The 9012-nt window shown below is 41.6% G+C and overlaps 1 pseudogene; it reads left to right on the top strand.

Annotated features, from left to right (window-relative positions):
- The first annotated feature begins 1067 nt into the window (after positions 1-1067).
- LOC100525881 (snRNA-activating protein complex subunit 3 pseudogene) lies at positions 1068-4799 on the top strand (annotated as a pseudogene).
- The last annotated feature ends 4213 nt before the right edge of the window (positions 4800-9012 follow it).

The raw sequence follows: 9012 nt of genomic DNA, 5'->3' as shown, positions 1-9012 counted from the left end.
CCTTGTCACTTGGGGTGGGAAAATTCTTAGGGTAGAACAGTCCTGTCTATTTCAGAATGTTTAACACTTGACGCTCACACAGATTCCCAAAACACCCTTCAGTCTTCATGATGTATAACACTTTCCCAAACATCTCCTACAGCAGTCATTCCGTCCTGGTTGAGAACCACTGGAACCTTCTTGAATGGGGTCAAGCAGAAGGGATGGAGGGGCGAGAGCTTAGCCTGAGTAAGGAAAGGAATCAATGCTTGTCTTTTGGTTGGGTCTGGGTTCATTTGGACCTCCATCCCTCTTCTGTCTCTCTCCTTTTCTTTCTTTCTTCCTTCCTTCCTTCCTTCCTTCCTTCCCTTCCTTCCTTCTTTCCTTCCTTCCCCCCTCCCTCCCTTCCTTCCTCCCTTCCTTCCCTCCTTCTTTCCTTTCTACTTTACCGTCCTGCTGCAGATGGTGTTCCTGGGCCAGGGATCAGATCTGAGCTGCAGTTTCGACCTACACCACAGTTTCAGCAGCTCGAGATCCTTTAGTGCACTGTGTGGGCGGGGGATCAAACCTGTGTCACGGCATTGCAGACACACTACTGATCCCATTGTGCCACAACGAGAACACCTCATTTGGATCTTTCTGCTGCCATGTGGCCCTATCTATAAAAAACAATGTGGTTGAAAATCTAAGGATATTGTTCATCTCCCTCTGGACCTTTATATTGTTGAGGACCCCCTGAGAGAAGGTAGCTGTGTTTTTCTTGGCTCCCAGCAGTGTTCCATGCCACTAGCACTTTCTCAGCGGAAGGGGTAGCCCTAGGGTAAATGGGGAGCTTACTCCCCTTCACCTGAAAACCCCTTGAGCAGCCCCCCACATCTACCCTCCCTCTAACTCCATGTTCCTTCTGCTCCACATTCCATGCAGTAGCCATGGGAACTACTAGAGCCCTCTTGTGAAACCCCTGATAGACTGTTGTCTCCATCTTCTTCCCAGAGCTACCTAGCAAGGATTTTACCTTCATGAATCTCCAGAAGAGCATCAGACACAAGACTCTGCATTCATGGATATCTGCACACTCTAGAAGGGGCATGTCAAGTTCTCTCAGGAGACATGTTAAAACACCCCACTTGGGTGACAACCCCAGTCTAGGACTTCAGATTGTACAGTTCAGTGAGTATTCAGTGAGGGTGAGGTGCCAGCTTCCACTTTTTCACATACCCTCAGTCTCCGAAAGTGATTATCTTGCATTCTGTCATGGCTTGGCTTCATGAGGAGCGGGGAAGCGCACCTCTCTGGTCTAGTATAAAAATGCTTGGAGTTCCCCTTGTGGCTCAGTGGTAATGAACCCCCAACTGGTATCCATGAGGATGTGGGTTCAATCCCTGGCCTCACTTAGTGGGTTAAGGATCCAGAGTTCCTGTGAGCTATGGTGTAGACTGCAGACACGGCTCAGCTCTGGCATTGCTGTGGCTGTGCTGTAGGCCAGCAGCTGCAGCTCCAGTTCGTCCCTTAGCCTGGGAACTTCCATATACCACGGGGGTGGCCCTAAAAAGACACACAAAAAAGTGTTCCTCCTCAAGCACCCATGAGGTTGGTAACTCTCTATTACAACTCTCTATCCCCTCTCTTTCTCTCTTGGATTACATTGAAAGGGGTTTTGTGCATGTAGGGTCTGGGGAGGTGGGGTGGTGGTGATATAGTAGGAAAATGGACAGGTCTGATGATTTTCAGAAAGTCCTTGGTCATGGTCACTTTAGTGGGTGGTGTATTTATGTTCTTTTTGTCCTCAGCCACGAGCTCTGTCCCTATTCCAGGGCAAGAAGAAAAGTCTTGCTCAACCTCCTCTGATATAAGAGCAGCCTTTTGGAAAAACTTCCAGAGCCCGATGCTAATGTGGAAGCTGGGGGATAGGACCGCATTCTCAGAATTAAACAAAGAGGAAATGAAAGCCCCCCCCCCCCCATTATACACTAAGAGCCCACAGGTATCTCCCTTAGCTCTTGGTTTCTCCTTTTAAGTATTCTATGGCAGGTGGAGAAGGAAAGAGGAAAATAACATTGAGAGGACAAACTAAGGTAGAAAGAATAGCTGCGGAAAGAAAGAGTTGGTCTGCTGCTCTCTCTGCTTACAGTGTATGGAAAGGCTAGGAATTTCCTTAGGTGGAAGTGACTTCCCATCTTCTGGCACCCACAGGAGGAAAAGGATTTGCAATTAAAACCCATCCAATTGTCCATCCACTTATCCATCATCCACCTACCGTCTACCTACTCATCCACCAACAGTTGTTACTGTATGTCTGCTTTGAGATAGGTGCTGTGCAATGAAAATAATCTTTATGTTATGCCTTTTCTTTCCCTCCTATACCAGCCTCATATAGTCTTCCTGTCTAGATATAAAACTATTAGGACCCAGATGTTCCTGGATATAGGACCTTACTGGGCAAAGCCCCCACTACTGAGCAAAATGGACCAGGGACGCTCCCTTGGGGCTAGTGCTTTGAGGCTGCTGATCTGCTGAGGTTCTTAGTAAGTAATTTAATTTTTCCTTGTTTTTTTTCTTTGTAAAATGAGATATAAATGTAATTTAGGTTTTTCTATTTGATATTGTAAGCTTTCGAGAAAAGGATCTGAATCAAATATGCAACAACTGTGTGTATCAGTGACAGAGACAGACATACGTATACTTAGCCATAGATGTAGGTATTATTGTCCCTGTAATTTAGATGAGGAAGCAGAATGTCAGAGGGGCTAAGTCTTACCTAAGAACTCAGAGTATGGGTAAAAGTCTGAATTTGAATTCAGGGCTGTTTGATTCCAAAACCTGCCTTTTTACTTATGCCATAATGCCTCTAAGTCAGCAGGATATATCAAGGCAGGATAAATAAAAAAGAAGAAATTACATGTATGCCACAAAACACATGAGACCTTCAGAGGGCTGTCTCTGTAGCAGTGCTTTGGAGAAGATGCTGAAGAATCCATTATTTGTGTAAAATCAGATCATATGGGAGGATTAGATTTCAATATGTATCTATAGCTGGTGTTTACTTTGCTTGTCATTGTTTTCAGATCTGCCTCTCAGTAAAGTAGTTGGCTTAACATCTACTTTGTAAGAACTTCCCCATTCCCAAAGCCTCATGGAGGCTAGATTCCCTTCTCTGGCTTCTTTCCAAGAGGGGAACATAAAGATTTGTGCTTTGTAGACATAACAATTAGTTGGTCTCCAAAGATCAACCCAACACCTCCCAGAATTTGTACCCTTGATGATATTCTCCACTTGAGTCTGGCTATGCTTGATACTCACAGTTGACCAATAGAATTTGGTGGAAATGATGCTGTGGAGCTCCTGAGACTAGATCTTAAGAAACTTTGCAAGTTGGGGCAGTCCAGCATGCGGCAGGATGGGGGACAGTCAGGACCTGGTCTCTAGCAGTGGCAGCTGCCACTTTCCAGAGTACAACCTTCCTCAGCTCAACACACACATGCTTTCCACGTGGGCAATGGGTGCTTTCAGGGAGCTGTGACATGGCTTACTGCGTGGAGAAGGGGACTTGTCACTGAAGGAGCCTTGGGCACTGGTGTTGCCCAGGGGTGACCTGGTTGCTGATTCCCGCCAGGAGGATACTGCCGTGGCCTGGGATCTGGGCTGTAGCCTGGAAGCAGCAGCAGAGGCAGCAGAGCTAAGGGCAAAGTGGGGCCTTGATAAACTGAAGTGCCTTGAGGAAGGGGAGGATGCAGAAGTTGTCCCAGAGAATACTGACCTAGTGACTTGGGGGTTAGAAAGAGGCTTCTGGAACATCAGAAAGAAACCGTGACAATAGATCAGATCTGCAGACAAACATTTGCTTATGAGATGGAATTACATGCCATGGGGAAAAGCCTGAAAATCCAGCAGACATGATTGAAGAAGGAGAGCTTATCCTATTTATGAATATCTTGTACCCTGTTATATTTCATAAGCATAAAGAACACAAACCATACGAGACATTACTGGTATTGGGCAGTCAGAAGCTCATGGATGCAATTTGCTGTGTCAGTGACCTCCAGATTGGTGGGGAATTCAGCAACACTCCTGATCAAGCCCCTGAACACATCCGCAAAGTAAGGACGTATGCAAATCAGCCTTCTTTTATTATGAAGGAACATTTTACAATGATAAAAGATACCCTGAGTGCAGAGATTTGAGCAGAACCATCATCGAGTGGTCAGAGTCCCATGATAGAGGCTATGGAAAGTTTCAGACTGCCAAGATGGAAGATTTCACCTTCAATGACTTGTGTAATAAACTGGGTTTTCCTTATTTATACTGTCACCAGGGAGACTGTGAACACATGTTGTCATTACTGACCTAAGGCTTGTGCATCCTGATGACTGCTTGGATAGGACACTTTATCCCCTTCTTATCAAGAAGCATTGGCTCTGGACCAGAAAATGTTTTGTTTGTAAAATGTATACAGCTAGATGGTGACCAACAATGACAGTTTTGCACAGGGGACCCATGTTTCTTTTGTGATGTTTGCTTCCAAATCCTCCTCTATGATTCAGAAGGCAACAAACTGGGGGAATTCCTCACTTATCCTTATGTTGATCCTGGAAACTTTAATTAATAACAAAAAAATGTACCCTTCTTCTTGGATGGTTACTTTACTTCAAAGAAATGCCACCAAGAACAAGATCCGCCTGCAATAATGAGCTAAAAGCAACACCCCTGCGAAAGTTCAAATCCCAGATTTTCTTATAAAGAAACTTGATTGTATTTAAATGTTTTGAAATTTGTATTAAATTATTTTTGTATTTATTTAAAAAAAAAAACTTTGCAACCTCTTCTTGGTTCTTTTGGAATGCTTGCTCTTAGGATGCTTCCTTTTCAGAACTCTCCCTGTTGGAACCCAGCACCCAGGAGAAGCCCAGGTTACATGGGTGGTCATGTATTGGTGGTCTGGTTAATAGCCCCCCTGGGCTCCCAGCTGACAACCTGGCAGTTGTGTGAGTGTGCCATCTTGGATATCCAGCCCAGCCTCCTCATTTAAATGTCCAACCCAGTAGATAATTCTTGGCCCAGTCATCATATATGACTGCATCTACATGTGAAGCCTTAAGTAAGAACTACCCCACCATGCTCACTCAACCCACAGAACCATGAGAGAGAAGAATAAATTAGAGTTTTTAAAGCCATTATGTTTTGGCATGGTTTATTATATAGGAATAGATAACTGGAACAATTTGGGAAGAGGCCAGACTCCTAGACCAGAGTTGACCATTAGGGCTTGGGAATTAGAATCTGGAACTGACTAGCTTCTTGACCTCATATAAGTTCCTTCACTTCTGTGTATATCAGTGTGCTCATCTGTAAAGTGGATAAAACAGTACATCCCTCATAAGATTTTGTGAGAATTAAGTATGATGATCTGTGCAAAGGGCTTGATGTGGTACCTGACTAAATGTAAGAACTGACTAAATGTTGAAATTAGTGGTTTTATGGAATTGAATAAAGTGTCTCCTCAACACAGTCATTTATTAACATTTTTCTTTATTTTTATTTTAATACCAATCCTAACCTACCAGGCCCCCTGGCAGCCAGTTGCTCAAACTTCACGGCAAAGCTGTCTTCTATTTTGCCACAGATTTTAACTGAAGGGCGAGTTTTCTGAGTTGACCTGATTATTTCTTGGGCTGAGAGAATATAAACCGTCTGTTCACCCGTTTGGATCTTATAACTTCTTCTAGTGCCCTATTGGTCTTGCTTTTCCTTCAGTTCCCTCCAAGGAATTGCTTTTCCTTAATTTGAAGGGCAGAGGGGATTGAGTGGGCAATTGACATCTTAATAAAGATGACAAGAATGAGGATCACTAGGATGAAAATGAAAACTGACACTAAAATCATCCTCTGTGGTCTCTTAATGACTTGTGGCTAAGAGCATTATACTGTTTCCATAAAAGGGAACCAAATATATACTGGGCTTTGTTGAAATGCCAGGATGAATGAAACTTTCCAGAATAGCAAACATGCTTCTGTGACTTTTTAACTCCTGTAATTATGTTCATGCTGGGACCTGGGGTACAACAGGTCCCCCACAAACCCTCCTTCTTCCCATGCTCATGTTGTAGATTCCAAGCTTCAGGAACAATATTGCATCAAAACCTTCACTCTCTGAGCAGTGTACTATATATCTAACCTACCTCTCACTATGTTTGTTCTCTCTCTCTCTCTCTCTCTCTTTTTTTTTCAGTCAAGATATGTTTTAGAAGAGAGGGCCGAATGACATATGTTGGGAATTTTATGCGTGCTAAGAATCTGCAATGTAGAAGTGAAGTAGATAAGGAGAAATACTGCTGTGTTTCTTTTAGCTTTTTAATATATACATATTTTTGGCCTTAATGCAAAATTATCTGGTTTAGGTCTTCAATTTGTATCTGAAAGAAACCTAAACCACGGAAACTTGAAGGGAATTTTATCATCTGAGATATCAGGAGGGGAAATGAGCTAATTTTTGAGGGCAGTGGATAGCAGAAAAATCTTTTTTATAGACAAGGACCAGTTATTATGAATCAAACTTGTTATCAGGAGGAGGACACTGGTTACTTGTGTGAAAGTTTTCTGGGGTTGCCTGACACTCAGCAGTATGGTTAACTCTGTTCAGCTTCAGATGATCTTGGCATACAGTTGGCACATAATAAATTCCTGATAATAGCTCGAAAGAATGATACATACCTGCTGATCACTGAAACTGTCTGTAGATTCTTCTGCTCAACAAGTTGACTTCTGTGAGGAGTTTTGTTTGTGTTTTCACAGTTGTATCAACCTCTGTATTTCTAGCTGTTTCTTTCTTTTTCCTTTTTTAATGTCTGGAGACAAAGCCCACACTCTTCTTATCTAGTGAGTTGTCTTCATATCTGAGAGAGGGCCATGTAAATTGAATTTCATGGAGTGTGGCTTGGAATGAGAACTGGGCCCTGACTCTTAGTTCATACAAGATTATCTATGCTTATTAAGATATAATTCTGTTACATGTTTGTCAAAGGTCGTTAATATTTTTGAATTCTTGGTAATCCATGATGGTGGAAAATTATACATTTTGAACAAAAAATTGAAAATCTCGATTTAGAGTAAGAGATTTTTGAATCAATAACTAATTTACTAAGAGGCTATGTTTGAGTTAGTTGCTATCATTACACTCTTGATTAGTACGGAAAATCATTCTTGCTAAGGGGTGACTGCCTACTGGCTCTAGGAAGGAAAAAACCTATGGTCTTAACACACTTCTAATCAAATTGATTTCCTTATCAGGAACAAGCATGATTGAGTGACAATTGTACCCAAGAGTTAAAGATTGATGATATTTCTTTCTTTCTTTTTTTTTCAATTTCAAAAGAAAAGCTTCCCACCCAGAGTCTACAGACTAGCCTTGTCTCTTCTACTCACCGGGTGAAAGCTTGAACTGTCAATCTGGGAAATGTATGGGACAAAGAAAAAAAAAAACTGGGCTTATCTATGGCTGTCTTTCATTTTCTTATACTCAGTGGTCAAGATGAAAGTTTCTAATTCTGCCTCTGGAAGCTTCCATTCTATATCCTGTTCTATCCTCATCCTACTTTCAAGTGATTGTAGAATGTATATTTCTATAGTCTTTCTTAATTTTAAACCATTCTACTCTCTACCCCTCTCCCCCAATATTACCCTGTCCCTGACTCTCTGAAGTTTCAAGTGATAAATGGGCAGGGGCAAAATTGGTAGACAAACAGAGGGAAAAATTAATCCAATTTAAATTTTAAATGTCCAGCTGAAGCTCAAAACTAAGGAAAAATACTTAAAAGAAATTGATGCTTTCAGATAAAAAACATATCATTGTTATTTTTAATGATGATAATAACCCATGACTAACAGATGTCAAAATCTATGTGGAAAAAACCAAGCATGTCTTTCTGGTAGTGGAGCAAATGTGAAAAAGGATGATCAAGAAAGTAAAACTGGAGTTCCCATCATGGCTCAGTGGTTAACGAATCCGACTAGGAACCATGAGTTTTGCAGGTTCAATCCCTGGCCTCGCTCAGTGGGTTAAGAATCCAGTGTTGCCGTGAGCTGTGGTGTAGGTCTCAAAAATGACTCGGATCTGGCATTGCTGTGGCTGTGGCGTAGACCCCTAGGCTGGGAACCTCCATATGCCGTGGAAACAGCCCTAGAAAAGGCAAAAAGACAAAAAACAAAACAAAACAAAAAACAAAACAACAACAACAAAAAAAGAAAGTAAAACTGCTGGTTATTTCTGTCTAGTTATTATTGTATAGTACTTGGTCATTGCTGGCAAGTACAGTGTGCCTCATTATCTTTGGGGGATTGGTTTCAGGAGTCCCTGTGGATACCAGCATCCTTGGATGCTCAAGTCCCTTATTGAAAATGGCATTGTACAGTGAGTACAGTCAGCCCTCTGATCTGTGGATTCAACCAATCCATGAAACCCTCAGATACCTAGAGCAACAATAGGGGTATTTGTATACACTTACTTCAAAGGAAAGTTCAAATCTGAGAAGAATAATTGAGATATTATTCATTCTGGTGAGACTAAGATTGTGATATAATTTATAATATAATACATCTCATTTCTTTGAACTTCAAAATTAAAATGAACTAATCTGCCTATAATAACAGAAGAAAGGGTGGGGGAAAAAACTGTAACTGCAATGTATACATCTAAGGATAACCTGACCCCCTTGCTGTACAGTGGGAAAATAAAAAAAAATATATTCCTAATTGGTAACATTTTCTAAGGACTTCTGGTTTGTCAGGTATTGTGATACACTCTTTACATGATTTTATCAAATCATTTCAGTAACTCAGTGCCATAGGGAGAACTATTATTCTGTTTTGTAGATGATGAAACTGAGGCTTCTAAGAGTTAAGAACTTGTCCAGGTAAACTAAGGTCGTGTTGACAAGCTAGGTGCACTAGTACCTGTTAAGGTTGTTTTTCTTTCTAAAAATAAACATTTATTGAGCACTTCCTATATGCCAGCGGGTCTACCATGTTAATGTGTTTAATC

This window comes from Sus scrofa, chromosome 8 (assembly GCF_054392235.1).
Source record: "Sus scrofa isolate SSC_HxYL_T2T_F1_AM1 chromosome 8, Sscrofa_HxYL_maternal_Yorkshire_Landrace_v2.0, whole genome shotgun sequence".
Classification (NCBI taxonomy): domain Eukaryota; kingdom Metazoa; phylum Chordata; class Mammalia; order Artiodactyla; family Suidae; genus Sus; species Sus scrofa.
Note: the sequence above shows the minus strand (reverse complement) of the source record. Positions and strands in the feature narration are given on the sequence as shown.